Source organism: Uranotaenia lowii, chromosome 2 (genome assembly GCF_029784155.1).
Source record: "Uranotaenia lowii strain MFRU-FL chromosome 2, ASM2978415v1, whole genome shotgun sequence".
In the NCBI taxonomy this organism is placed as follows: domain Eukaryota; kingdom Metazoa; phylum Arthropoda; class Insecta; order Diptera; family Culicidae; genus Uranotaenia; species Uranotaenia lowii.
Window position 1 is genome coordinate 404,506,981 of NC_073692.1, and position 22,555 is coordinate 404,529,535.

The following is a 22,555-nucleotide window of genomic DNA, read 5'->3' on the forward strand; positions in this document are numbered from 1 at the left end:
ACAAGAACACAACCAATTACTGAAAAAAATTCAGCAATTAGAAAACCGATTGCTGGTTTCCAGCAATTTTTTTTTTCTGGGAATCGAGGCAAAAATTTACTGTGTAAGTTTTCGAACGTAAAAAGCATTTTTTTTTATCAAACTCGATGTACAGATTAACAAGTTTTTAGAAGAAAAAATGTTTAAGTCTATAGACATATTTACATTCAGCTTTTCATGAGTATCTGTTTTAAATCTGCTGCAGGTAATTTAAATAAAATTTAGGTTCTACTGAAATTTTAATTTAACTTTTTTTAAATGAAATTCGACCAAAAAGGATGGAAAACATGTCTTATATTCTAAGAAAAAATATTTTGGATTTCATATAAATCTCAAAACTTTCTGCTATTTTACACAAAAAAACGGGTTGAACCTATCATTGAATTTGACAATCTTTAGCCTGAGCCGTTTTTCTTGTCCTGAGATTGTCCTATAATTTCAGCTGATAAAAATAAAAGACAAAATTGTCGCGATCAAAGAAACAAAACCAAGTGCGAACCCCTCGGCATAACCTGATCTTCAGTCAGTAACACATCTTTGATTGACAAAGACATTTAAATTCGCGCAACATTCAAATTGATCGTATTTTCGAATTTTTATTTTGTTAACTTTCACCAATTTTTCAAATCTCTTACCTATGCCATAGAAACCCAGGAGAAAGGAATCTAAAATCCGTTACCAAAAATCTGCCTTATGTTTCTTCAGGTACGCCAAATCCACTTCCACTCTATGGAAATCTGTAGAGAAAAAGAAAAAAAAACAAAACCAAATGAGAGATTGCCTTGTGCTACTTAAAACATGTAAGGAATTTGAGCAAAGCTATCAAAACCAATTGGTGTCACTCGATTGAGATATTAGGCATCGATCTGTGATTGATCTGCGCAGCTACCTGATAGCTCTCAGTATTCCGTTGAGTTAGTGAACCCTTAAAACGATGATTCAGATGTCGATAGCCACCGAACAAAGTTAAGTTACTCCAGTAAGTACCCACTATTTGAATCTTCTCCAAGCTACTGCTGCTGTTGTCGGTCACGACAAAATGTCGTAAAAGAAATAATTTACATCCGAAGACATCGAAAAGAACTTATTGCGAAAAATTCCGCTATCCAGTTGAAACGACGATTCAGCCTCATCGTAGGTTTCAAATCTGCTTAAACCCCTTGGAGGGATACTCGTTTATCGCCCCGCGCAGCAACTTGCTTGCACCATAATCATTTGCGGATGACCATTTTCATATCTTTCAAGGGCATCAGGTTCGGAGTCGACCCCTAGCAATGAATGATGGAGGGCTGTATTCGTTTATCTCCCCTCGATGGAGACGTTTAACGAGACTGCAAGTGATGAGTTTGATGTGATTTTTTGTGCTCAATTTATTGGAGGCCTCCTCAATAATGGCTGAGGAAGATTTAAAAAGCGAAAACGACAATGCAACATGGCTTGAGGCCAATGAACTAACAATATTCCGTAAACGGAGGCTTTAAGTAGTACTGAGCATCGGGATTAACCCATCGAATAATGAGGGTCTTTGCTCAGAAGTTTGACCCGAAGTAATACGCTTCATCATATTTAGGCCCGCAAACCGCAAACCGCAAACAATTTTTTGAGTTTGTCACTTCCGGTGTGCATAATTTAGCTTAGGTGAAGTTTTATAAACTACTTTTAGAGTTCAAAAGCTTTGAAAATATTCTTAACAATAATTGTTACCTTTTTATTTAAGGTTTCTATTTATATTTGTTTACCATGTGCATAATTTTCATTTCCTGAGCTTGTTTTTTGTTTGATTTAACTCGATTCATTCAGTCTACTTAAAACCAACAAAAACCCCAAACAGGGGATGAAAAACAAAAACAACACTGGACCGGATTTCTACCGAAGGAGGTGAACTTCCTTCCTTTCTGTTCTGGCATCAGACATTCGGTTGGGGGGGATGCTGCGGAATCGTGTATCGTATCAATGATCACAACTTGCAAGCCAGCAAGCCAACAACACCGATGATTCCTTTTAAGGAATCTTCAATGACGGCAAGTCTACTTATACGGCGTGCGTCGTCGTTTCGCGATTGGTGGCGTTGCGTATAGCACGCCAAGTCGTTGCCTTTATGGCTGGGCCGAAAGGCATCTGGTCCCTACGGGGTCATTTCTGCTCTGGTCAGGTTGAGATTAGTCTTTTACACCCTTTTTTCCATTCATCTATACGGTATTTAGAGGATAATTGTAGTTCAATGAGGGCATGCGTTGTTTACGATGAATGATGGATTGTTGGAAGTTGTATTCTTCATTTACAGCCCCCCTTTTTTATGTATATTCTCAAAATTAGCAGCACTTTTTCAAAGTTTATAAAAGAGAAGATTAAATAACTCGTTTAGTTCTTAGCATTTAAGGCTACCTGATTTTTTTTCTAAACATATCCGGACCGGGCTAATCCGGTCGATTTTATCTAAAACCTGGCAAAATCCGGACATTTAATTACAAAATTTTCAACCCAAAATACGAAAAATATTCGAACAAACTGTGTCAAAACCACGAAATTATTCAATAAAAATTAAAAAGAATAGACTTGAAAATAAATTGGGGTGTTTTAGGCTTCCATAAAACTGTTCATAATTATTCAGATAAAACTTGCTGTAAAAACTCGTTTATGGACGCAAAACAAAAATTATTATTAATCAATGAAATTATTTTATCGGCTATATCGGTGAAATTTTATATTCTTTGAGAAAGAATATTTACGAATTGAAAGATTATAGACGGAAAGAAGATTAGAATAAACTGAAAGATGTTGAAATTGAGCGGAAGGGTAATTTTAATTTGAAAAACTTTTCATCACGTTTCATCTTTTTGTTCCTCACGGGCCTACTACCTTGAAGTGGTTGATAACGGATAGAATTGTAGGAACCACCACACAATAGTAGGCCTAGTGTGGTTCGTCCCACAAGCGGAAAACTTGCAGTACGAACGAATCAATTATTACTTATTAATCAATTTAAGTTTTTTTTTGTAAATTTTTTTTAAATTAAGTGAATAAATCTCCACAAAATACAGAATTTTTTCTACGAAAACCGGGCAACCGAGTGGAACTTTTTCCTAAATTTTGTTTTACCTACATATTCGGCAAGCTTACACTAGCAACATCACAACAATGGTACAACTCGGTGGTCGAGTGGTTTGCGTGGTAAGACCGTAATCGCTGGTCCACTGATGGCATGGGTTCGATTCCCATCTCGGTACTGGGTGTTAAATGTTAATCTTAAGTTGTCCACGTCATTTATTCAGTCTGTAAAGCCTAAATCGGCTAAGACGGTGTATGTCTTTAGACAGTGTTCGGCATCGTTAATTGAAAAATTAGCGGCGCTAATTGAATCGCTAGATCATTCAAATTTAGCGATCGCTAATAAAAACCGCTAAGTCAGTTGAAAAAGTTATCGCTTCAAGCTTAAAGCGCTGAACGCTAATCGCTAACTGTTGACTAACAATAACGTAAACAGCATGGTAACAGCATGGTTTATTGTTGCATCTCAATTCGCTTGCTCAAATACTTTACAAACATAGTGGATTTTTATTGTGACCAGTCTGATGAAAGTTTTTTAACCAGGTTTTACTTTTTTTCAAACTTCCAAAATAGAAATGCAAAATTCTTATGATAAGAGCATTGCAAAACGTGGATCTATAAAACTAAATGAAATGAAAATAGAAATTCATTCTATGGCGATTTTATCGTACCTTTATTTTACCTGATTTGAAATACCAGTGAAACACTGTATTGTGAAAAGTAAATATCTCATCCACTTAAAATCAGTTGTAGAAAGTGGATTTTTTCAGCACGACTCGTACATGTTTAATACATGTACGAGTCGTATGTATGTATGTATGTATGTATGTATGAGAACCCACCAGTGGCTGATAGGTCTTTCGACCCGAGGCGGTACGGGAAGTCTCGATCACACATTCAAATTTTGTCCACGCTTAACTCACAAACAATATTTGCAGTATTACCAAGGGGTCCGTTACCACTGGTTTGGGATAGGTTTGACTCATCAAACTCTCTTCCAACTGTTCGAAACAAATTTAGAATTATCAAAAGATACCCTGATATCCTTAGCATAATTTTAAACTTGCCGAGGTACTCCGGCTGGCTTGAACCCACAATCCATTGTATTTCAGTCTTTCGTTCTTTTGATGACCTATCCAACCCCCCACTGATCCCCTTAAATAGAGTTAAGCTATTTTGAATATTATATCAATAAAATAAAATTAACATTTATACTCATCATCTTACCTTGGAACTATTCCAACTAAATATTTTTTTCGGAGGATTAAAAATGAAATAAACGGATACTTAGCTGAATTTTCTGGATCTTGATGCGCGCTACAATTTTCTAGCTTTTCCCAATCAAGGCAACCATCGTAATCCATCCTAATTAACGGTTCCGTTCAAATACATTTCTTCCACAGACCACAACTTCTCAAACTATGCTCTAATTTCCTCTTGATTTCTCAACTCCCATTCATGATCACATTTTTACAACACCAGACAGTTCAATAAAACAGCGTTCTACAGATAAAACTATCTATCACGTTAACACTTTTGGTATTACCGATTAAAAAATCGACAGCTGAATTTAAATTAACATTAAATGGTTGGAATTTTGGTAATTTTCGTTTAATACATGTACGAGTCGTGCTGAAAAAATCTTGCCGGGTGGGATAGTAACGTTGAGATCTAAACAAAAACTTGGAAATTTGGAAAAAAAACATTTGAAAATCCATCGAATAACATAAAAAGCCCATTTCAACAAATCACCGCATGTGGACGACCATGCTAAAGTCACGTAAAATATTGATCAAGTAGGCCGTGGACTGTACTTTTGCAGGCAAAAAACAGTATCGCAAAGTTGACCTTTTAGCTATGAATTACAAAAAGGATATTTAAAATAGTTTAATAATGTTTAACTATATTTCTTGAATTCTTTTTCTAAGAATGTTGAGAAAAGAAGTACTTAAAGAGAAAAAAAATAATCTGAATGACGCAATCCTGCACTGAGACCATTCGAAGTGACCACTTTCCCTTGGAGCACATATTGTTGTAAGAATGATACCCGATGTCTCCTTAACTTGTCAAACGACAAAAAGTTTAGTTCTATCAGTAATAACTAGTGAATTTGAAACAAGTAAATGGAAGTTAGCGGTCGTCATTTAGCGGAATCAAAAAAAAATAGCGGAAATTTTTAATTCGCTAGCTCAATCAAAATTTAGCAGCAAAATTAAACCGCTAACAAAAAGTTATCGGACTAACTAGCGATTAGCGGATTAGCGTTTTTGTGCCGAACAATGTCTTTAGAAAAAAAACAATCTTGTTCAGTTAAGCGTTCTTAGAGTGCGTCCTAGCGATGTTAGTATTTTTCGATTGAAGAAATTATTCTTTATGTTGCTTCCAAATGATAATGGCTCCTGATTTTAAGTTTCAAATTTCCATCCAAATCCAAAAGTTTCAAATTTTTGAATTTTAAATGACTCTGAACTAAAACATTTTTCTTAAGAATTCAATTTTTGAAACAAATTTCATTTATCCATGTTTTATTTCTTTCTATGAACTATTTTAGCAGAAGGAACACATACTTTTTAAGAGTTTCGAAAATGTCCCGCTTTTTTCGGCGATGTCCCTTTTTTTTCGTAGAATGTCTCGCTTTTTTCTGAAATTATCTGGTAAGCCTAGTATAGTGTGAAGGGGCTAAATGGATAAAAGTTGAAATTCGTTGTGAAATGTCGTTGTCTTAAAACCCAAAATGGCGGCTTCCACAAAATGCGGCGAATAACAGAAAATCGCATGAACAACATGGGTCTTGAGAAGAAGGGGTCAAAAATAAGATAAAAATGACTGTCTGAAAAAAAATAAACAAAAAATTTAGAAAATCTGAACAAACACTCAAAAAAATATAAAACATTATGACCAATGTTATAACAATAAAACAAAATAATGACAGAAAGATAACAAAAGTGTGGCAAAAATATGACAAACGAAAAAGGGACAAATGACAGGACTTTGAATATAATACGACAAATGTGGTAAACAAATTATGCCAAAAATATGATAAATATTGCACAATTTTGACAAAAATATATAAAATGACAAAAAATTCACAAAATGTCAAAAATTTCAGAAAAAATAACAAAAATTTTACAAATATGACAAAATATTGATCGAGATTTGACAATATATGACAGAACTTAAATTAGAGCAAATATTTCACAAAAATAATTTCAAATATGAACGACATAATATCTAATAACAAAAATATTACAATAAAATCACAAAAACCTGACAAACATATGATAAAACTATGACAAAGATGATAAAAATATGGCAAAAGTTGGACAGTAAAATGTCAAAAATATGCCTTATGTGTATGAACATGACAAAGTTCTGACTAAAATATGACAAAATAATGTTAAAAAACTGATAAAATTATGCAGAATGGAATAAAAATATATCAAAATTAATACAAAAATATGTATAAAAAACTTACAAAATGATGACAAATATGACAGTGTAATGACAAAAATTTTAAAAATATGACATACATCCAAAAAAAAAATGTAAAATATGTTACAAAAATATAACGAATGTGATGAAAATATGACGAAATAGTGACAAAATTAAGACAGAACTATGGGTTTGTGATATATGTAGCTCAGTTGGCTAGTCAGTTGCCTCCTGATGTCCGTGAGTTCAAATCCAAGAGAAAACATCGAACACAGATAAGTTTTTCAGTAATTGTCCGCCATCTGCATAGTTGATATATTAAGGTCGTGTATGACATGAAGATGTAAAAACAACAATTATCAAAACAAAAAAAAAGACATAACTGTAAAAAAAATTGACAATCAACTGAAAATAGCTGTCAGAACTATGAAAAAATATACGACAAATGAAAAAAATGACAAAAATTGACAATAAAATGATCAAAATCGGATAGAAAAAAAACAAACATAACAACGTTTTTGCCATAATTTTGTTTTTTTTTGTAATAGTTTTGTCACATTTTTGTATTGGCAGATTTCTGTCATTTTATTTATTTATTATATCACCTTCGACTATGTTGCACAGATGTGTACTTATTTTATTGACAAATTTTGTCATATTTGTTATTTTTTACTTAAAAAGTTATTATTATAATTAAGTTTTTTTTTTCGAGTTTTGTCATTATTGAAAGTTTTGGTCATGACATATTTTGTATATTTTTTTTATATATATGTAGCTTTGTCAGTTTTTTTTTTTCCTTTTACTGTCAAATTTCTACCATCTGTAATATTTTTATTTTTTAATATTTCGGTCATGGCTTTGTCATTTTATTCTCAAATACGACGAATTTGTCAAATTTTTGCCATATTTGATTTTATATTTTTGTCGGAGTTTCGTTTTTTTTGTTAAATATTATCATTTTTTTGCCATATTTTATTCATAATTTTGCTATATTTTTGTCATTTTGTTAGATTTTTTTCATGCGGTTTTCAGTCATTTACAATATTTTAAAGTTGAGTGGAAGTCACCATATTGGATTTCAAGATGGCTTACCATAGTATCAGGCAGCGAAATTCGACTATTAGGACTAATCAAGTCTTTTCAACCTAAAAAGTGTATCTAAAATTAACTATAACATATTTGGGCCTTCTACTTACTAACGCGTGAACGCGCACAACTGTGCTCACCTGTATGTAGCATCTTGATCTGTCAAGAGTGAACCAGCGCTTTGTTTACGTTTGAAACATTCGTTTCTCCCAAAATGTCGCGAATTATAAAAGAAGTTAAAATTCGTGTGTGGACATTTAGATGCGAGAGAAGGGCATCTCGATGAATGAAGTGGCGAAACGTTTCAGCATTCATCCGGCGAGCCCAAAATTCATCATCCACAAGTTCGGGGAAACTATACGTTCGATGATTTGCCAGGAAGAGGCAGAAAACCAGAACCATCTTACCCAAATCTGGACCGTACGGTAATCAACCTCATCAACCGGAATCGATCGATGTCCATACAAGATTTGGCGAAAAAATTTGTCTAGAAAGTGCTTGTGTGGTAGGCAATCTGCTCCTGCGGCTTGAAGTTGGCGAGTTTCTTTACAAAAGAACAATAAATGCCTATATCTACCAAAAGGAGTGTTTGCAGAAAAGGTTGCTGCCACTATATAAGAAACATACGACTCCACCATTATTCTGGCCGGATTTGGCGTCAGCTCACTACGCTAAATCCACTCTTAGATGGTTTGAGGATAACGATGTAGATTTCGTTGAAAAAGATATCAACCCACCAAACTGAACCCAGCTTCGCCCCATATAACGATATTGGGCTATCGTCATGAGAGTTTTCAAGAAGGATGGTAGGCCAACAGGACCATGGCGGTTTTCAAGAAAAATTGGAATACTGCGGCCAAGAAGTGTGATCAATCAACTGTACAAAACCTAATGAAACGCGTCAAGTTGAAAGTCCGAAAATATTACCAATAATTACTTTTTTACTTGTATTTCTTTATAAACTGTAAGAATAAGCTTTTTGAAACACTTCTGAACTATTTCTTTGTTTGAATCATCAATAAAATCAATACAATGAAAAGAAAATGTGTGTATAATTTATTTTCGATACACTGCTTATACCTATATTGTAATTGGAATTTTAAAACTAAAAATACTAAAAAAAAATCAGACATCTCAGTTCATTGCCTCGGAAACCGCTGAATCCAATCATTCTAACAAATGATGAACACACAAAAGCAATCGTATTAGCGTTGCTGCTAAAAATCTTGTGCCGTACAGCTGTAATCCAGCGATCATCATCCACTAGACCGGTGTAATTAACCACAAGGCGCCTGAATTGAATTAACATTAGAATGTGCAGTTTTATAATTGCTAAAAGTTCATATGATCAAAGCGCCACATTTTTTGTGATGAGTATTGATAACACTGGAAAAGTAGCTATGTATAATCCTCCGAAGAACCGTTCAACCAAGTCGGTTCGGCCACCCCGAATCATTTGTATTCGATTAGAAGGATCAACCACTCCGCACCGGTTCGAGTCAAGTCAGACACTCTCAGACTTTGAGGGCGCCGCTGCTGGCCGACACTCGAAGGCGACAGATTGACCAAATATAGTCATAAATTTAATCGACTTCGCTATGGCATGCTAATTTTCAAACATTAGTTGTGTAGGTATCTGTATCATGGCCCGAGCTGAACTGAACCAAAGGCTGAGGTCATTCAACGGTTGGCGTGGCGGTAATATCAGCACCATGGGTGAAGAACTGTGCACTTAGTGAAGTGTTAATTCTGATTTTGAATTGAAATATACCCCACGATTGTTGGGTAAACATCACAACAAAGCGTGATGCGAATTTGACAATCCTACAAGTTAATTTGGGGAAACGAACCCGTAATGGTGACTTAAAATGTTGGAGACTCAAAATGTCAAGTGATTTATGCCATGTTGAGGTCAATTAAGTTACTAGGGTGGCAGCCAAATAGGTCATGATCGAATTTTGAAAACTGACCATGTACATTTTGTAGATTGGCCCAAAAAACAGACCTGATAAACACTTCACACTCGAAATTTTGCACAGGCCTGTTTTTTGAGCCAATCTACAAAATATATATGGTCGGTTTTCAAAATTGATAGGCAGTTTTCACAACTAATCGATTCCATTCAGAACTTCGAAGCATAAATCTGCTCAGTAAAAATACACCGAGTATGAATTAGTAATAGTAACACTATTTGCATAATCTACCTTAAAAGGTTTTTGATGGCAGTTTTATGATAACAAAAATAATCTACTTTACATGTTCGTGCCTTTCCAGAACCAATTCGTGACACACATTTCAAGCGTGTTGCTGTGACTGAGTAAGTATCCACATCCATTCAAGCCAAGCAATCGAAGTAGCCGGAATTCACACCGATTTGTGATTGCAGGAAACAACAGCCTCAACAGGCCATTAAAACAAACGCCTCCTAGATGGCGTCATTTTCGCACCGTTGCAAACTCAAGGTTGGGTTGACGACGACGACGGAGACGCCGCCATCAATAAAAATTTGAAATGTACCCACAATGACGACCGACGACGTAGATACTATAAGTAAAGCCGCAATAGCGTTGCGGAAATTTACTTTTAATTATTCTTTTCAGGATGCGCACATGCATTTGTTTTGGAGTTTTTTTAATTTGATTTCGACGGAACGTGCTTCGCTTTCGACAGTTTTGGTTCGCGACGCCTCGTTTGCTTTTGTCGTCAGAGTTTAGGCAAATAAGCTTCAAGGAGTGTCGTGAAGACGTTTTGTCATTCAAGTCAGGTAGTTTTCGATTTTTGGAATGATTAGAACCAAAAAAGGTGAGGCATCTCGTTGAATTGAAAATCAATCATATCTGTTCAAAACTTAAATATTGATCAAAACCTCATAAAACAGCAGCTAAAAATTAATTTGAAATTTCATCCAAACTTACATTCTTAGAACAGCGTATACGTAACACAAATTGAGAAAAGACGTTAATAAAAACCATATCAAGTAAAAACATCTATGTCACACTATTCTTGACTTAAAAATAAAAAGCTTTTCAATTGAGCTCAACGAATAAATAAGCACAGTCAGCCATTCTCGAGCTCATACCGTATATGAATAAGAAGATAACAGAAACATCATAGTGATAATCCGCAAAATTAAAGAAGAAGAAATAAGAAATTTTACTAAAAAATTAATAAAATTAGTGAATGGCAGTTAAGTCCAAAACGCGACGAAAAGGCTCTAGCGATTGGAAACTTAAAACATGGAACTGCCGATCTCTAGCGCGTGATCGGGTGGTGGCCGAACAACCAACGCCGGCCCACATCAGCATAATCAACGTGCATAGCCCTCACCTCGGAAGTACCGGTGATGACAAAGTCGAATTCTACGCGCAGCTGGAGCGTGAATACGACCGCTGCCCAAAACATGATATCACGATCGTCATCGGGGATATTAATGCTCAGGTCGGCCAGGAGGAGGAATTCAAACCGACAATTGGAAGGTTCAGTGCGCACCAGCTGACCAATGAAAACGGCCTAAGACTAACAGATTTCGCCGCCTCCAAACGAATGGCCGTACGTGGTACCATTTTCCAGCACCACCTTCCACACAAGTACACCTGGAGATCACCGTACCAAAGTCAATCACAGATCGACCACGTTTTGATAGACAGCCGGCACTTCCCGGACATCATCGACGTCAGATCCTGGCGAGGCGCCATCATCGAGTCAGACCATTATCTGGTGATGGTGAAGATGCGCCCAAAACACTTCGTACTCTCCGTACGCCCGCTTCGGTTAAATATCGCACGACTGGAGCAACCTGAGGTCGCGGCAGACTACGCGCAATCGCTCGAAGTAGCGCTGCTGGCAGAGGGTGAGCTTGACGAAGCCCCTCTCGTGGACTGTTGGAACACCATCAAGACAGCAGTCAACAGTGCTGCGGAGAACGTCATCGGTCATGTGGAACGAACTCGACGGAACGACTGGTTCGACGAGGAGTGTAGGCTTCGTGCCGCAAGCCTAAATGTGTTTTGGGATAAGAAAGGAGGCATCTTGACGGACAATTGTGAGGTGATCAAAAGGTGGAAGCAGTACTTCGGTGAACACCTGAACGGTGCACTTGAAGAAGATCAAGACGGTGGGGGAAGGAACATCGCCGGCTTAGCCAACGACGTAGATGAACCACTCCCAATGATGAGTGAAGGAAGCCATTCGCCAGCTGAATATCAACAAGTCAGCTGGGAAGGATGGCATCGCAGCAGAACTCATCAAACTGAGCTCGGACAAGTTGGCCTACCCCGCCGCCTAATGCCACAAGCAAACAGTCATCAGGTCAGCTTCATGGAGGGACGGTCGATGACGGTCCGGATCTTCACATTACGGCAAATCCTCCAAAAATGCCGTGAACACCAAGTCCCTACGCACCATCTGTTCATCGACTTCAAAGCCGATCGACCGTGACAAGCTATGGAAAATCATGGACGAGAACGGCTTTTCCGGGAAGCTGACCAGCGATGCATCGCGATGGTGACAAGCGGTGGGTGAAATGCGGGGCACGATTTTCAACAGATCCAGTCAACTTATCTGCTTTGCCGATGACATTGATATAGTCGGCAGATCATCAGCGGCGGTGGAGGATATCTATCGCAAGCTGAAACGCAAGAAGTGTAACCTGTATATGACGCTCAATACACCGGTTGTTCTCTAAGGGCACGAGAGATGGATATTGCTCGAGGAGGATCTGCGTACACTCGGAATATTCCAGCGACGAGTGTTAAGATCTTTCTGTTCTTTGGGCGTGTAGGAGAACCGAGTGTGGAGGCGAAGGGTAAACCACGAGCTCGCGTGACTCTACGGCAAACCCAGTATCCAGAAGGTGGTTAAGGTTGGCCGGATACGCTAGAAAAGTGAGTGCCAGGTATCGGACAGACATTGGCCTTTTTATTGTTTTTTTTATTGATCTACAATTGACGTTTGAGTAATAACGTTTGCTGAATAACTTCTCCAAATCGAGATGATGAAAAGCTGAAGACACGTGAGTTAGTGAAGTTTTAAGGCCTTCTTTTAGCCTGATTGCTGATTAAAAATTGAACCACGACTCTGTTGTTCCCTGCGTTTCTGACGAAGGTCAAGGGCGGAAAAGTGCGAGGAAAGGCGTAAGGAAAGGGTGCTACGGAATAAGTTGGAGCTACTGAAGGCGAGGCAACCGCCCCGGAACTACGAGAAACCCAGCGTGGCGGTACTGGATGGTTTTGTGGTGAATTGATCGAAGGAAGAGTTCACCGACAAACAGATCGATCTACTTAACAAAGGTCTAAACTACGCGGTGTTGAGGAAACCAAGGATGGACCAGATAATCATCGATGTAGAGACGGCTTTAGGTCCAGTAAGCTGTCCACGGCCCAGAAGGATAGCGCCAGAGCCGAAGTTGCAGATGTCTTGAGAAAGGGCATCAATGGGAAATCCAACGTCGAGAAAATCCAGATAGCGAAAGAACTTAGGAGAAAGGAGGTGTTCTACGTCAAGGCGGACAAGGGAAATTCGGTGGTCATCATGGACAAAACTGATTTCAACGGATTGATTCAGGCCAAAATCGATGAAGGACCGTATCGAGTTCGAAGAGAGGACCCACTACCGGAGATGGTAAAGGAAGTGGTAAAAACGCTGAAGGACTGTGGACCGATCTTAGGGTTTGCGCCGGGCGCCCTGAAAGTGTCTGCCCCAATCGTCCCTAGAATCAAAGGTTTACCGAAGATTCACAAACCAGGGAATGAGATGAGGGAGATAATTTCGGGAGTGAACGCGCCCACTGAAAAAGTGGCGAAGTGGTTACTGAACGAGTTTAAAAGGATGCCAAAACCCTTTAAAACGAGATCGGTGATCAACACCCTAGAGTTCGTGAACAGACCGCAGGCGTCGGGAGGCATAGAAGAGGACGAGGTCATGGTTTCTTTTGATGTTTCAGCTTTGTTTCCAAGTGTACCCGTTAAAGAAGGGAGGCATAGAAGAGGACGAGGTCATGGTTTCTTTTGATGTTTCAGCTTTGTTTCCAAGTGTTCCCGTTAAAGAAGCTTCTAATCTTCTAATCAAAGTTAGAAACGACAAGAAATTGGTGGAATTGTGTATGGGACAAACCTTCTTTAAATTTAGAGATTTGTCCTATAGACAAACAAAGGGGGCACCAATGGGAAATCCTCTGTCTCCATTCTTGTGTGAACTGTTAATGGCTCATTTGGAGGAGACTCTTGAAAATCAAGATTTATTACCCGAAAAATGGTGGAGATACGTCGATGACATTATTTGTGTAGTAAACAAAGATTTTTTTGAAGAACTTCTAACATCCATAAACGGTTTGCATAAGAATATTAAATTCACTTGCGAAATAGAAGAAGACAGAAAACCTTTCCTGGATGTTCTGGTAAGGAGAGATGATGGCCTATAGGCGATGGAAGCGCTGACGAATTTGGGTGATGGTTTTGCATTAGTGCAAGTGGGATGCAGCTATAATTTCACCCAACTTTTGACAGTTCTAAAGGAGTTTTTCTTAAGGAGAGAAAGAATAACTTTTAGCTTCCATCGCCCATTCCAATTCGAAATCTACAGAAAGCCGACAAACACCATGAGGGTAATACCGAGCACCTCGAACCACTCGTTCCAGCATAAGATGGCGGCGTTCCACCACATGATCCATCGGATGAACTCCATTCCCCTATCAACTGAAGGAAGAGAAAAGGAACTTCAATATATTTTCCAAACGGCTAATAAAAATGGATATCAAAGTAGATCCATTCAAGCCATCATAAGGAAAAAAGAAAGATTGCTTCAACGGAAATCTTTCACTACTTTAACGCCTATTCAGATGGAGTTTCAACGAACGTCCATGGAGTTCAACAGTGTCAACGCAGTCGAATTACGACACCAGTTGACAAAGTTTGATATTAAACTAGTGTTCACTAGCTCTAATAATCAACTGAAATCCATCTTAGGATCGACTAAAGATCCAGTGGAGCTCCTTCATAGATCGTTTGTGTACAAAATCAGTTGTTCCGACTGTGATAAGGTGTACATTGGACAAACCAAAAGGAAATTGATTGATAGATTCGAGGAACACATGGCTATAGCTAGATCTGACTCAAAGAAGAAAATCCTTCCTTCACAGAAACCTAGATCTGCAGTAGCTTTACACAAGTGTGAATCCGGTCATTCTATTGATCGAGGAAATGTCTCGCTGATTCGGTGGTTGAATAGTAATTCGCTTAAATTGGATGTTGCTGAAAGCATTGAAATCTTCAATGAAAAATCAGTTGATCTCTTAAACGGAGACACCGGACCAGGGCACACTTGGTTGTTCAAATTCTTAGGTAAAAAGAAATACAATAATTTACCTGACAATGCCCAAAAAAGGTAGTAAATAATTTAGCACTACCAGAAAACACCCAGAATAGGGAAGGTAGACCCAAAAAACAAACAACGGCATAACTGCCGAGCATTCGGAGGTTTCTGCTACCTAGTAGTAGCTTACCTAACTCGGATAATATAAGGGAGGGAAATGATACACATTCATCAATCGAAAACGTTCACTGAAGAAAGTAGTAAGTTGCTACCGAAATACTGGTATATGAACTTTTCATTTACCGTAGTTGAATTAAAAGGAATCTTTCCATTGCTTTGATTCAGTCAGTACATTTTTTCAGCGATTATCCAGCAAGAAAGTGTTTTTTGGGAGCGTATACTGTACTACTGTATTGTTTACGTCAATTGACATATGAAGGCTAATACACCCAAAAAATATTCCTCCAAAATTGTCAAAAACAACCCTGAACAGATTCCTAAAATTTTTCGCATTTTTATGGGTCATACTGTAGTTGTAACAGTTAGTTTTTTTTCGATTTTCAGTATTTTATTGTTTTTAAGATCTTTTCCATCTCATTATTAAAGGGCTTATGATATAGCTTAGTTGGCAAGCCAGTTGCTTCCTGATCCGATGTCCGTGAGTTCGAGCCCAAGAGTAAACATCGATAATAGTTGCACCGGATAAGTTTTTTCAATAACTGTCTGCCAACTGCAACGTTGATACAAAGTCACGAAGGCCATAAAGATGGTATAACGACTATTATAATTCGAAACAAAAAAAAAAGTAAAAAATTTGCAACAGTTTTTGAATGAAAAATGTGAAAAATCCAATGTTTTTTTATTTGTTTATGACGTACCTATACATCATTTCCATCTGTTTAAAATGATTTCTGAAATAAAAGGTTGAAGTCGATAAATGTTTTCGGTTATATGATTATTTTTTAAGTTTTCTGCATACAAAACCTAAGCTATAGATTCCTGTATACCTTCTCAATCAACCACAACAATTAACTGATTCTGCAGCAAACGAGAAGGATAAAAAACCGAAACCGCACGGTGAAAGAACCACAAAACGGCTCAAATCAAAGCTTTGAAAACCGGAATAATTAAATCCTTTCCGCAGACCAAACCGACAACAGACAACACGAGAGAGCGTTCTCCATTTCGTATCGATTTGCGGTGGTCGACTAAAGTTCTGGCAGCCAGTATTGGACTTTAAACCGGTGCGGTGGTGGGCTTTTGGCTGGTGGGCCGATCTGGTCTGGTCCAATCCAGTCAGTCCGGTGGGTGAACTGTGAGTTGCAATAAAAATACCTGCGAGCCTGTCCGAGAGCACAAATCGAAGGTCGTACAAGTTCAGATACACTACTGTGCCCCCTCTAAGTACCCACCTCAACGTACCCGAACGCCACTTTCTGCAATCCTGGGTTCAGACAAGATCGTTCATCGAAGGGATATTGGTCGTTGTTGTTGCTGTTATCGGAGGTTCCGTGAATGGGTCCGTCCATTGCTTATGTTGCATTGCGGTGGGTCGTGTGATGCAGCTTTAAGCCTTTCAGAATCAACGAACCCTCTCGAACGGTAGTAGAATTTTACGACCCCGCGCCCCATTGAGACGGTAATAATCAGCCAATAAATCTGCCCTCCACAAACGGTAATGATGAGTGTATTAAAAAAGAGAGGCATTACCAAAGCACGGAATGGTGAAGGTTCTGGCCCGAACGAGAGATCAAGCAGCGCGTCTTCATCTTGGCTCAAGGTCGCGACACGCCTTATTCGGCACTTTGCGGAAGCTGATCTGCGTCAAATTACCACATCCTTTGCTGCCATTTCACGGTTGTTTGCGGCTGATTTTGTCCTCATAGATCACTTGGAACCAAAACCGGTGACAGCTGCAGCCCCCAGTCATAAATATTGCCTCTTTTCACCCGAATGTGCTGGGGGCTTTTCAGTTTCAATGCTTCGAGGCCCTGCAACGATTCGCGAAACCGGATACAAGTAAGAAGCTTTAAACCGCAACCGCAAAGCAGTACCTTTCCGGAGGCAGCCCATGAGTTGATTCATAAAGATGGCACAAAGGTTCTTGTCCCGGAAGAAAATTTAAAGGGTAAAAGGTTGGGTTCAATTATTGGATGCACAAGAATGTTTCATAGATTATTGAAATGATTCTCAAAGTACTTTGTTAACTCTTAACTGCACTAACGATTGTCGAAAAATTCAACATCAAATGATAGTTCATGGTGTATGGAACAAACTATTATACGGCGCGTCCTCTCAGAAAAATGATGTTTAAAGGTTGCATTAGTTAAATTTTTGAAACATTTTTTTGACATTTTTTCACAGTAAGATTCTATGACCTTGAAAAACATGTATGTATTACTTTATTTAAAAAAAAAATCACGGTATGAATATAAAACCAAAAATTTATTAAGAATGTCATAAACTTTCTATTTGTCCATACAATGTAAATATGTTTGTTCTTTTTTAATGTCTTTATACTTCCAACACGCCATGCTGTTACATTTCGACAAAAAGTATCAAGTATGAACTGTAATTCGAGTCACTGCCGAGCTACTGTTTTTTTTTCATCGAGGTGCATTAGAGTTAAAGAGTGCTAGTGGCGGGCAAAGCACAAGCTGGTAAATAGGATTGCAGAAGGTAAGAATAAATTAATATAAATTAAATACAATTGAAGAGTTGATCACCGTAAATTTTATTTTTGGAAATTATTTTATCGGCTAATCGATGAAATTTTATATTCTTTGAGAAAGAATATTTAAGAATTGATAGATTATAGGCGAATCGAAGATTAGAATAAGATGAAAGATGTTGAAAATGAGTGGAAGATTAATTTTAAATTGAAAAACTTTTCATCACATTTCATCGTTTTGTTCCTTGAACGAACTGCAAGTTCGTACTGCAAGTTTCTGCTTGTGGGACGACCCCACTGGGCCTACTATTGTGTGGTGGTTGTTACCAAGGTTGCCGAAATCATAGAAAAATCTGTAATTTCTCAGAATTTTGAGCAAATTTCATCACAGAATCTGTGTCACAGAAAACAGAATTTTAAAATTTTCACAGATTTCCCAGAATTTTTGGATTTTGAATGGATTTCCGAAATTATATTTTTTGTGACAATATCATATTTAGATTTCTTGCTTTGAATTAGAAAAATATGATAAGATTGGTGATGGTTACTGATTTTGCCCAAATAAAATTTGAAAAAGATCCAATCTAACATGAATTTTCTATGAAATTCAAGGAAATAGCATCACAGAAATCCATCACAGAATTTTTGGGTAAAATCACAGGAAGTCATATTTTTTTCTCAAAAACACAGAATTTTTTTCGGCAACCTTGGTTGTTACAATTCTATCTGTATCAACCACTGCAAGGTAGTAGGCCCGTGAGGAACAAAACGATGAAATGTGATGAAAAGTTTTTCAAATTAAAATTACCTTTCCGCTCATTTTCAACATCGTTCATCTTATTCTAATCTTCTATCCGCCTATAATCTATCAATTCTTAAATATTCTTTCTCAAAGAATATAAAATTTCACCGATATAGCCCATAAAATAATTTACAAAATTAAATGCAAACTGTAAAATAGTTACCAATTCATCGTTTTTATTGTCGGGCGTTCGGTAATTTTTTAACAGAGTGTTCGGAAATTTTCACTAAACAATCTATAATAGAAACCGAGCAATTATTATATTAACCGAACAATCGGAAATTTTTACCGAACATACTGTATTAAAAATTTGGAAAATCAAGAAAACTTCCATAATTATACAATTTGGATAATTAAGTTGAAAAAGGTGGTGTAAGAAGGCAATTCATCGAAGATTCTGTTGAAAAATTAAGATCTTTAATCATTTATTATTATTATTATTATTATTAATTCTTTATTCAGTAACGTAAGATATTACATCTTTTTAATGTAACATTTTGTTCGTTGATAGAAATCCATGTGCTTTTGGTTCGATTTCAAGATAAGTAAATAATTCAAACAATAATAAAAAAAAAAAACTCAAACTAAATTTGTAAAGTGCTTAATAAATGTTTCCTTAAAAGCTGTAAACGAATTTTCTAACGTTAAGGAATTGGAAAGTGCATTTCAATAGCTCACACCTCTAGCAAAAAAATGAATTGCTGTAGAAGCAACTTAAACAATATTTTCTTTATACTAAGGTAATTTACATTGCATAAGTTAAACGTGCTCCAATCAGAATCTTATTGTAACTTTAGGGCTATTCAGTATTGTGTAATGTAAACTCTGAAAAATTGATGCTTATTTTGAGAAAAAAGACGTATTTGATAATTTGTTTGTATTGAATTGCTTATTTTGAGAAAAAAAGACATTTAAGAAAAAAATTTGTGTTGAACCATAAAATTGAAACTAAAAATAAAGTTTGAATTTACCAGTGTTATTAAGTGAATTTTATAGAAGTCAAAGACAGCGGGACATTTAAAAAAAAGCGTTAGTGTAAAAAAAGCTAGTAAGCCTTTTTCGGGACGGCTGGCAAACCCAGTCTACGGTCAAAATTTTTTGATATTTTTTTTGTAATTTTTGTCATTTTTGTCATTTTTATCATTTTTGTAATTTTTGTCATTTTTGTCATTTTTGTCATTTTTGTCATTTTTGTCATTTTTGTCATTTTTGTCATTTTTGTCATTTTTGTCATTTTTGTCATTTTTGTCATTTTTGTCATTTTTGTCATTTTTGTCATTTTTGTCATTTTTGTCATTTTTGTCATTTTTGTCATTTTTGTCATTTTTGTCATTTTTCTAATTTTTGTCATTTTTGTCATTTTTGTCATTTTTGTCATTTTTGTCATTTTTGTCATTTTTGTCATTTTTGTCATTTTTGTCATTTTTGTCATTTTTGTCATTTTTGTCATTTTTGTCATTTTTGTCATTTTTGTCATTTTTGTCATTTTTGTCATTTTTGTCATTTTTGTCATTTTTGTCATTTTTGTCATTTTTGTCATTTTTGTCATTTTTGTCATTTTTGTCATTTTTGTCATTTTTGTCATTTTTGTCATTTTTGTCATTTTTTTGTCATTTTTTGTCATTTTTTTGTCATTTTTACAGTTGTGTCATTTTTGTTAATTTTTTAAAATCTGTCAATTTTTTAAAATATCGTTGACTGAGAAATAATTGAACATTTTTCAATTGAGTGAATTATGCTTGGGTCAAACATTATCAAACAATGCTCGATTTTTTATGCTTCAAGAATCTTTGACGTTTTGGTACTAGGAAACAGTGTAAACAAAATTTTCGATGAATTTAAATTTTATTTTTCTTATGGCTTTTTCCTTCAGAGATCTCTAAATTAGCAAGTAGAATCAATTTTAAGGTTTTCTTCTAGAATTTAAAACATTTCTGAAAAATTTTTTGAAAACAATGCGGTTCATTGTGTTTGAAAACCGGTGTTTTTCTTGCCATTGAAAAAACGCCAGTTTTTTGTTAATCAAAGCAACCAAATTTGGAATCAACAGAGTTTTTGAGCTGTAAAAGATTAAAAATTATTTAGATTTTTATAGATTTATTCAAGTGTCGTATTCCATTCATGAAAATCCACTTTTGAAAGGTCTGCTCTTAAGTGAGAACTGTTTGCACATTTTTCGTAAAGTTCGTAAATCTCATAACAAAATTTTGCCCAATAGTTATTAAAAAAATGACATAAGGAGCTTATTCCTTTTTACCTACACCCATAAAAGAGGTTGCAAAAATCTGATACCAATTTAGCAAATCTCTGTGCCGAAATTAATGATATGTTTGAAACAAAATAAGTTATTACTAGGAGTGATTCCTGATGCCTGCTTATTAACAGTGTAAAATTTTGTGTAATTTATGAAAAATTAAAACTGAGGAAATTTGGGATGGGCATATGAAACGGATTTCACGATTTATTTATAATCATTGGACTTATTTTTTAAATAAAATAAATTATGTACTTTAAAAAAACACATTCTTAAATAAGTCGTCATTCTGAGAAAAATTACAGTACCAAACTGATTCGTGTTATAATCTGGAAAATTTTTATTTTTTTTTTTATTTTAACGAATAAAAAAAAGGTTGCTGGATAGTCAAAGCATTGGTCAAAGTTTATCAGATTTTAGAAACTGAATTCGAGTAGTTCCGAAAATTTCTGTAAAAGTACATTTTCGATCAAAAATCAAAACGTTTATAAACTAACAAGGGTTTTCTGTTTGATGTTGTAAGCCTTCTTAAATTAAATCCGTGCATATTCCATGCTTTTTTCAACAAAATTTGAGCAACCAGCTAGGACCAGACTTTTCTTCGGATTTTGTATTAAATATCCGGTCATTTCAGGGTTAAACAGGGCAAGCTCGCAAGCTTATTTACCATAGAGTTCAACAATCGTTTAGTCCATTTACGAATCGAAAGGACGGAAAAAAATGTTGATAAAAATCAGCAAAGCTCAAATATTTTAAGTTAAACTTTTCTTGGATGCCATGAAAATCATAAAGTTTGTTTCGATATCCGAAATAGGAGCTTAAAAGATCTATCTTTCTTTTAAAAAAAATGAACTGATTTTTTATCAATAATTTAAAATCTGATAAAGAACTTTCAATTTGAGTTTCAGAAGGGGAAATATAACTTTTTCAATTAAGCATTGAAATGATTTTTAAATCTGAACTAAAATTTAGGAAATGATGTTGTTAGACATATAGAGTGATGATTTATACGTGGAATGCGGATTATTTTTTAAGTATGTACTCGTAATAAATGTACCTCAGTTACCTTATTTTTGAAGAACAGAGTTTTTGTTTGAAAGCTTTTTTAGAGTACCTAGTTTGAAAAATCATACAACCATCCGATGTCCTTGAAATCATTTCCCTGTTCCAACATTAAAACCAGAATTCGTCGTCCCATAAAACGCCAATATTTTCGAAACTGGTTTGTCTTATAGGTATCGGGTGCGATGATGATGATGATGAACTTTGGCGAAATTTGCTCGCCGTTCAGAGCAAACCAACCACTTTCCGTCATGCGATGAGATCGGAAATTTGCATATCTTTTTAATCATTTTAAACACCTCACTGCGCACCCCGTTGTCTCCGTCGATGGAGATGGAACAGGAGGAGGTTGTTGTTGTCGTCGACTTTGGCCCCTTTTTTATATAAACATTAAGAAGGCTTACCTGTGGGTCTTGGAATCCTTAAGGCGTCTTCTCGGCACGTAACACCCTGGTGCTGTTATCTGATATTGGTCATTTGTCTGGTTTCAGAACTTTCCAATCTTCAGATTGCATTTAGAGACGGACGGAGAAGTGTTCCAAAATATAATAACGCGAAATGAATTAGTCGCCTTTTTTACCGAAACTGAAACCAGTTTGATCGGTAAATTCACTCATATGGATTCTTGATGGAATGAATTGGGTATTTTCGGAGAAATGCATGACGATAAGTGATGAAATTCTTATGGAAGAGTGTCAATCAGCTTATGATCATTTATTAAATGATAACTTAAATTTTTTCTACGAAAAATGATAAAAGATTAGCATAGGTTTTTTTTATATGGATCAATCGAATCCGCTTTGTTTCCGTTGACATTTTGGAACAGAAGTCGCCATTTAAGCCGAAAAACAAA

General features: G+C 36.1%; 1 protein-coding gene across 1 annotated transcript in view; it reads right to left on the reverse strand.

The window, feature by feature from the left end:
- LOC129746821 (uncharacterized) overlaps positions 1-22,555 on the reverse strand; it is a 118,399-nt gene that overhangs the window by 29,329 nt on the left and 66,515 nt on the right. The window contains exon 3 of the mRNA XM_055740708.1: positions 675-776. The gene's annotated coding sequence lies outside the window, so the exon portion shown is untranslated. The remainder of the gene's footprint in view (positions 1-674; positions 777-22,555) is intronic.